Source organism: Felis catus, chromosome C1 (assembly GCF_018350175.1).
Source record: "Felis catus isolate Fca126 chromosome C1, F.catus_Fca126_mat1.0, whole genome shotgun sequence".
Lineage (NCBI taxonomy): Eukaryota > Metazoa > Chordata > Mammalia > Carnivora > Felidae > Felis > Felis catus.
In genome coordinates, this window is record NC_058375.1 from 93,081,426 (window position 1) to 93,090,499 (window position 9,074).

A 9,074-nucleotide genomic window follows, 5' to 3' on the forward strand; every position below is an offset into this window, starting at 1 on the left:
TCTCTGACAGTTGTCCCTGGAACCACACTTCTGCTTTTCCTTCTAAAGAAGGCTGTTCCATTTAGCAAGTCAGACAACCTTTGAGAAGGTAGGTGAAGGCAGGGGTAGATTAGGAAGGGCTCTAGGGGAGAGTGAAAACTTTGTCTTAGACACACAAGCTTGCAGAAGGGCCAGATCCTCCCCTGTAAATCTGACCCTGCTTAAAAGCAGTTAGGTAAGACTAGCTTAGAGGCCAGAGTTGACATAAAAAGCCTCACGGTGCTTCTGTTCCCTAGGATGGGCTCCATGGGAAGGGCAGGAGGCTGTGAAACCACAGGAAAGATGAGACTGTGTTTAATCCCACAGTCCCCAGATTCAGGAGCACAAGTTGGAGCCTTATTAACACCTGCTTCTCTTACCCAGTCACCCCCAAGTGGGAGACCAACCAGAAGAACAGAAGGGAGGGAGGAAGGATATTTCCTCCTTTCTCTCGTGCTCCCTCTGTTGCCCTAATGGCCAGTTGGCCGTTTCCCTGGGGAGGGTGATGGTTAGGCTTTTTATTTGCTGCCTTTCATCTGCAGTGTACAAACACTTCACTTTAATAACACCTTATGTTAGTATAGTGCTTCTCTTCCAGGAGCCTAACAGACTTCCTATACTGATCTCTTTTATCTTTGTGACAGTCCCAGACGAGAGGGTGGGGACATGATTATACGTCTTCCATTGTACAGAAGACACGGTACCAGGCGAGTAAGGGAGATGAGACGACATGACCAGGTGGGAGCCAGGAGTCCCTACTTCTCAGCAGTGCTCAGTGCCTATTGTGTTTCTTTGGAAGATGAGGGCATGGCTCCGAACTGGCCTGTCATTTAGGAGCCTTTACTTGATCTCCACGCCCTTAGTCCCTAAGCAGCAACTTCCCCAGGCCTGCCTGAGCTTGGCACCCAGGAAGGAGGCTGTGTGCTGGTCTTCCACTAGGGACTTGGGACTGATCCTGTTCATCTTGCTACTGGAAACCCTGTCGGACTGGGCCACCCATAAGGATGACCACGATGACTTTCCTGCCACCAGGTAGGCTCCACCAGCCTGCCTCTACTGTAGCCCATTGCCCTCTGCTCTGGGATAACAAAGCCAGGGCAAGGGGATGCAAGAACAAACTGCTCCGCACCACACACACTTCCCCGTTTGAAAAGCCTATTGGGCTTTAGGGTTAGAAACTTTCAAGTGGCTCTGAACACCCCCAACTAGCCCTAGAGGTCCCTATACTTGCCTCCTCTGCGCTCTCCTACCTTCTTCTGCTCTTGGTGCCTGTGACCTTCCTTCCACCAGGAGGCACTGCTTTTCTCCATGCCCTAAAAGTACCCTGGGAGGGCAGTTGCTGGGGCTCTGAGCCTGTAGGGACCTGGCCTGGCTTCTGGCTGCCCTGACCCTGACTCCCTCTCTGCGCTGGCTGACATACGTTCTCACCTGACCAGTTTTCTGGAGCCTTTGGCACCTGGAACCTAGACTGCCTATTGCTTTATGCAGAGAGAGCCTCCTGCTCTATGCTGTTGGCTGCCCAGCTTCCCACACCAGCCTTCTCCTACCTGCCCAATGGCTGGGTAAATGCGGACAGGCCTGGGAGCCTGTGTAGTGAGAAGGAATGAGTGGAGGCCTGGAAAGTAGCCGATGTGTGGCCCAACTCGTCTGTTAGCGGGAAGTCTGTATTCCTTTCTTACTGATGGGGCCGGAGGAGAAAAAACATAGTTGTGAAGGAAAGGATGACCCTGCGGCTGAGGTCCTTCCCTCAGGTCACACAAGAACATGCCAGTAGGTGGGCACACATGGGCAAACACACGCATTTACTGAGTGCTCACTCTGTTCCAGGCACGATTAGGAACAGGGCTTACAGGAAGAATGGGACACAGTCCTTGCTCTCAAAGAACTCACAGTCATTAGGAAAGGTGTGGCTTGCCTGCTCCAGAGTGAGCTGAAAACCAGACTCCTTCCCTCCCTGGAGCAGTGGGATGGACCTGATGCAAGCCTTGTTTAGGATGGGAAGGCTGGCCTGGACGTGAGCACTTGGGAACCGTCCCAGATAACCTTGACTCCACCCTGGCAGTTGCCTCCGCAACCCACAGCTGATGCCCTCATCCTTGGCATCTTGACCTGCCCCATCTCCAACCTCAGCTACCCAGGTTACCTCAGTTGGCAAACAACCCCACAGGCCTGGTGGAGTGAGTCAGAGTCCTGGGTCCTTCACCAACCCTTGGTTCCCACACCCAGGAATTCAGGGCCCAAAAAGCAGGTCTGGGTGCTTCAGGCAAGAGAGAGGAGGCACCTGGTCTCTCTACCAGGAGACAGGGACAGCTAGAAGCCAGACTTTCAGAACGCAATTCTAAAGAGCCAGGCAAGCCTAGGGACCCAGTGTGAGACTGCTGAGAAGTTCAGTTTATTAGCCACCAAGGAGCCAAACGCAGTGGTGAAGCCACTCCTGGGATCTGACACTTTTCCTTGTCCCGCTTTTCCTTCGCTGAAGCTTTTCCGGGTTACCCTGGGTCCTAAGAACGGCTTCTCTCCACCTCGACCTCCCCCATACCTCCCACAAGGGGCCTGGGGCAGCCCTGGCTGCACTCCAGGGATGAGTCTGACAGGCAGAACTGGGATGGGCCCTAGAGAAATGTGCTGCATGTCGGAGCCTGTGCCAGAATGAGGGGCCTGCCCCACTCCCCCGTCACCTCCCAGCATGGGGTTCCCCAAGAGCTCCTCCCAGATAGACACAAAAGGGGGGTGCAACCCCACATCGCCTATGGGTGAGGTTCTGGTGGGGCTGACACCCCTGCCTCTGACGTTGCCCTTTTAAGAGCACCCCCTTGGGGGGGGGCCGGGGGTGCTGCAGGCAGGTTCTTGTTGCAGAAGCCTGGTGCTGTGTGGCTCCCCACCGACCTGCTGGAAGGAAGACTGGGACGCCAACCCTGCCGGGTCCCAACCTCTGGATCCCAGGGGGTTCCCAGCAGCCACTGATTCTGAGAAAGCCCCCTTTTCTGAGGGGAAGGTCATCTCTTTCACTGCTCTGATTGGTTGGCTGACAAACCCTGCATTTTGGAGAGCAGTCCGGTTCCCTCCACAGGACTTGGACTTCCCTCCCCCCACTTAAACCTGCTGTTAGAAATGGTCTGGGAAATTATTTTCATTGAGGTGTAAATTGCTAATAAGATGGTGCGACCCTTCAGGGAGACTTTTTTTTTTTTTTAAACCCCGAAGAAAGGTAAGAATTAAGCTTCCATTTAGAATAACGTTCATCCTTTTCTCCTTCCATCTTGTCTCAGAGAAAGAGAAATATATATATTGTTTTCTTTCCTTTTTCCCCCCTTGTTTCTCTACTCTTCCTCCAGAACCAGCCCTTGTCTACTTGTTCCCTGGATCCCACCACCATCGGGCATCCCTGAATCCCTGCTCATCAGCTAGCTCTCTCCTGAACCTCCCTCTCCCCTCCAGTCTCTCCCCTCCTCACCCATTCCCCTCAGTACCTACCTGCTTAGTTTTCCCATCTTAAAAGAGCTTTCCTCCTGCCCTGCCTCTGCTGTCGAATTCAGTCAGATCCCATCTAGCTCCTTTCCCTCAGAGATAAATAAACAGCAGACACTTGTAGGCTCTCCCTACCTCATCAGCATTCTGGGCCCTCCTAGTCCCCACCCCCTCAGAAAGAAGGTGGAACGTTCCAGACAGAGGGACCAACAGGAGGGAACAGGAAGAAGGCCTGAACAGCAGGAGAGCAGAGAATGAGGGGATATTGAGTTAAAAGTAGAGGAGCGGGGTAGGATAAGGAGATTGTACCTGCCCCTAGATGCTGGTTCCCCGGATCTCTGTCTTTTCCCTGCCCTTTCTCTGCATGCTGTCCTACTTTACATCCCAAATCTGCCATCTCTCACCATGCATCTCCAGCTCTTCTACCCCCCCGCACCCCCCCCACACACACATACACATTGACTTCTCCACCAGGATCTCAAAGTCCCAAGCACAAAGTCCAGCTTCCTAGCTGATCCTCTGCCCTCTCCCTCCTCTGGGTATTCAGACACCCAAAACAAACACCTGAGAGTCACCCTGGACCACTTCCTCCTCATCCCCAGTGGCCTGCCTCACACAGTCTCACTGAGTCTCTTGGTCACTCAGATCTGCCCCCTTGGCAGCCTGTTCCCCAGCCACAACACAGGCTCTCCTCCTGGACTGTTGTCCTGCTAGTCTGTACCCCCAACTCCTCCTTCAGTGGGACTAGTCACGATGTGGGGAGAGGCTTCTGAAGGTACAGCCACCATCCTGCCCTCCCCAGCCCCAACACTGCAGGTGGCTCTCTCAACTTATCAAGTCAAGCCCAGACTTCTCAGCCAGAGTCCACACTCTTCCAAAGCCTTCCCTAACTCCTCCACCCCACATAGAAATACTAACACAGCTCAACACAGCTCTACCACTACATTTGTCTCTGTCCACATTAGACAGATTAGTCTTGTTCATTTGTGTACCTCTCACACCTAGTTTGGTGCCTGGAGCATAACTAAGGGCAGACAGGGCTCTCTCCTAGGCCTGATCTGATACACTTAACATTTAAGTTATTGCAGATGTTGCTTTGGGATATGCTGCTCGTAGCTCAGCCCCAGGCTCCGTCTCTTTCCCTGTGTGCTCGGGAGCCAAAAATGATCTCAGCTGGATCTTGGATGGACTATACATCAGCCGTATGGAATGCTAGACCTACTGAGCCACCCTCAGCAAATAGCATGACACTGCGGGTGGAACCTATCGCTGGGTTAAGGCATCTAGTGCCATCTTTTAATGAGCTTCAAAGAAAGTCTATCTAAGTTGGCTGGGACATCAGGCCTACAGCTCCTGGCTGCACCTGGCATTGGAAATACAGATTTGTGGTTAAAGTAAGTGAGTTCAGGGCTGTCCACAGAGGAGGCCAGAGGCACACCTGGCCTCCCAGATGGTAGCTCCAAGAATGGACAAACACCTGGTCGTTCCTCTATGCCAGCCAGCCAGCCTGCCAGTCTTTCATCCAACTACTCATCTATCCATTCATTTAACCAGTATTTACCAAGTGCCTACTATGTGTCGCCTACTGTGCTCGGTGCTAGTCTTCAACACACACGTATTCTCTCTGCTCCTGGAACTTACTGCTAGTGGCTGAGACAGATGTCAACCAAATAAATTAACAAATAAATGCTGTATGTAATTATAACTTGTGATACGTGCCAAGAAAAAAGGGGCTATTTAAGGCTACCATATTCAACAGCTGGAAGGAAGCCAGGGTGCCCAGAACAGAGTGAAGGGGGTGGAGGCTGGGCCCCTCTGGGCTTTGTGGACCAATATGAGGAAGTTGGCTTTTATTCAAGCACCTCCAAAAAGCCCAGCGCAAGGTTTTCAGGAAGAGAGCAACATGCTCAGATCAGACTTTGCAGTATTACTCTGTGAAAGACAACAATAAGGGGTCTTTTAATCAGATAAATCCAGCATGTGGCATATCCAATAAGAAAATTGGCTTGGACTCTTCAGTCACTTTCACATGGAAGGGAGGGAGGGAGGGAGGGAGGGAAGGAAGGAAGGAAGGAAGGAAGGAAGGAAGGAAGGAAGGAAGGAAACTAAAATTATATACAACCAAAGGTTATATATAAACCTCTGGTTTGAAAGTAGCAGCTATCAAAGACCTCTGAGGGATAGCAAGGAATTTGGATTAGACTGGATATTAGATGATACCAGGAATCATCTTTTGTGTTCCGGGTGTGGCAGCTACCCTGTGGGGTGCAGGAGAGAGCTCCAATGCACAGGGGCGTGCTGGGCTGCGAAGGGTTGAGGCGCCATGCTGTTTGCACTTCACTTTCGTTTCATTCCCTAAAAACTGCGAGAAAAAAACATAGTGTCCACAATTAGTGAATCTAATTGATAGTATCTGAGGGTGCATTGTCCCACCTCTGGCCCTTTTCCTGAACACTTGCCATTTTCCAAAATAAAACATTGGGAGAGATTTTTTTTTTTAATCTAAAAAACGTTTATTGATTTGGAAACAATTACTTGGGCTGCTGAGTGGAGACTGGTTTGGAGGGGAAGCAATCACACGAAGACTCCAAGCATCCTCACAACTCTGACGGAGAGCCCCTCAGTGCCAGGCATGGAGTTGGGGGTCTGTCCTCAAGGAGCACCCTCAGCTGGGAAGAAAAGTGCAGGGAAGCGGACTGGGCACACAAGGCAAGTATGGACCAGAGACACTCAGGTCTTGGCCTGCCCCAACTTTTGGTTCCTGGTCCCTTCCATCCTACCCCACCCCATAGTCCCAGAACAGAAATGTCTGAAGTTCCACATGGCCAGCCTCTCCCCTCCCATTTCTGTGCTCTTTATACAGCAACACCGAGCCCAGAAACAGGATCTTGCCCTCGGAGAATCAGGATCCCTGCACCTCTCTCTCCTGCCTGAGAAACTGCCCTGCCCACCCAGCAAAGGTCACCGTGACCCTTCCCTTTTGCAGCCTCTCTCCACACCCCTCCTTTCAAGCAGGCCGTTGGTCCTAGAACTTCAGCCCACAAGCATCTGCCCTGACAGGGGTCACCTGGTTCTTCCCAAATGTGGCCTTGTCTGCCCCTCTACTGTGCTGGGCCACAACATACCCACCCCAACCTTGGCTTCAGCCAAGGTGACACATCTCAGTCATTCATAAGTATAATGCTTAAAAGCATGAACTTTGGAAGCAGATTGCCTGGGTTCCAATCCCAGGTCTGCCATTTACAAGCTGTGTAACCTTGGAGAAGACCCTTAACCTGCAGGTTAAATGGATTTGCTTATGAATTCCTCTTGCCAGGAATGCTGTTTCTGATTTGAGATGCAACCTAAGTCCTACCAGGGCTTTCTGGAGGATTTACTCGACCCTCAGTGCTCGCTCCTCTGAATTCCTTTAGTCCTTTCTGTCTCGGTTGCTCCTGGAGCACTTCACCCATGCTGTCATGTTCAGCTGAGAGCCAGGGCCAGGCCCTATGCAGAAATGTATTTTCCATATGCCCGGGGAACCCTCAGGAAACAGCCCGGGTGAGGAAGATCCATGAGAGCTGGGGGAGAGCCTGGGGCTATCCCAGCAGGTCACTTTCCCTCCCCAGCCTCCACTGTAAAGCTTGGCCTAGAAGAGCAGTAAATTCCCTTTGAACAGACTCCAGGATCTTGCTTCACCCTGGTTTTCTCCCACATAGGAGGGAGGTCTAAAGGTTCCTTATAGCTGGAAAGTTCCATGAAATAGGCAGCCCTTCTTCTAGGGGTCAAGGAGGACACCACCAGGGCAAGCCCTAGTCGGAGACACTGGTGCACAGAAGATTTGGAAGTTTCCTTTCAGCTTTTGGGAGGTGGATGCTGCTGAGGAGGTGACAGTGGATGGAGAGGCAGCTCTGTCTTGTGCCCCTGGGGGCAGGGCAGGGAGAAGGTTAAGGGCTATTTGCCAAATGCGCTTGGAGATGAAAGGAGAGGTCCATCACGTCCCACAACCGTCTACTTTTGGGTAGAAAGGCCACCGACCCGGAGGAGGCTTCCTGTTCCTGTGCCTTCCATGGCAACCCGTGCCTCAGTGCTAGGTTCCAGAACCGGGATCCACACATGACCCAGAGCCAAGGCTGCTGCTCTCTCCCACCCAGAAAGCTTAGTTTAGTACAAAAGGAGAGAGATGAATGGAAAGCTGCAGTTTCCCCACGTGTTGGCTTAGGCCTTCATCAGAAATGAGAGTCTCATTACCCAACCCTGATTCAAAGGATAATTAACAGATGGTATAATTTCCGAGCATTCTCCGTGCCACATGGCTATTAGGTGAAGAGCAAAATGCCCACGCAGCCCCAGATCCTCCCAAACCAGAGTCAAAGCAAGTCCAGAGCGGCAGAGCCCTGCAGAGGCCGCTTAAGCCATCCCTCTGCTTCTGGAGCTGCCTTTGGCCTTGCCCAGAGGAAGAAAGCTCATCTTCAATCCAGGCGAGAGCATTCCCAGGAGCCACGGGTCCCCCTCCCACTTCCTTCTCCCCATCCTTTCCACCGCCACCACCAGAAATGTAGCCTAACCCTAATCCCTCTTGCTGTCCCCAAGGCCCATCTCCTTTCCTTTCCCCTGAGGAGAAGGTGATATATCAGCTCACCCTAGGCATCACTGTATGGTCACACTGTGACCCTGAGCCCCAGGTCCCTGAGAGGGGATTCATGTTTCCCTCTACTGTGACCAGAACCAAGCGTTGGAAGGGAGCATCTGGTTCAATGCTTTTCAAACTAGGTTCCTCCAGAGCACAAGCCCCACAAGGTGGCCCAGGGATGTATTGATGGGCAGAGGGGTGGGGATAGGGCAGAGCCCAAACCTGCACTTCATTCCAGGAACACTACTTTTATCTGTTTAATATTTTGGACTTCTACTTCAATTTCATTTGAAAAAGGGATTCTACTGCTAATTTAACTTGTGGAAACCTTATACAGGTACCTTATTCAATCCTCTCATTTTACAAAATGGAAATTGAGGTACAGGAATTTGACCAAGGTCACATAACCAGAGGGTGGTGGGACTGAGACTAAAGCCCTACCCTCCTCCCCAGGCCAGCCCTCATACTGCCTGGCCAGGCCCCTTGCAGTCTCTGCAGTTGGCCCTATTGTCCCTGAATAGGCGTCTCTGGTTGGGAGGTGAGACAGGGAAGCCCCTTCCAGACCACCCTCCACCAGCCCTGCCTGGCTTTTCTTCATGGCCCAGTTTCCATGCCTGGGCCACCTCCAGAGCTCCTGGAATCCTACACACCCCTTTCAAGTGCAAGGTTCAGTCTGTAGGCCTACACTGTGCACCAGGCACGGCTGTTTGTTCATCACAAAGCTGTGGGTGGAAGGAGGGGAACAGCAGCTGGACACTGATGGGGAAGGAGGGAGGGGGGCAAAAGGTCATCTCTCCAGACAGGAGGCCCTATGGGGCAGTGAAATCCACTGGTCTAGGATCTAGGAAGCCTGGGTCCTAACGCTTGGCTCCATCCCCAACCAGCCTTGTGACCCGGTAAAAATTTCAGCCATTCTGGGCCTCAGACGCTGGTGATATTAGTATGTTTATACCGACTGGCTTTGGCTTTGGCAGTC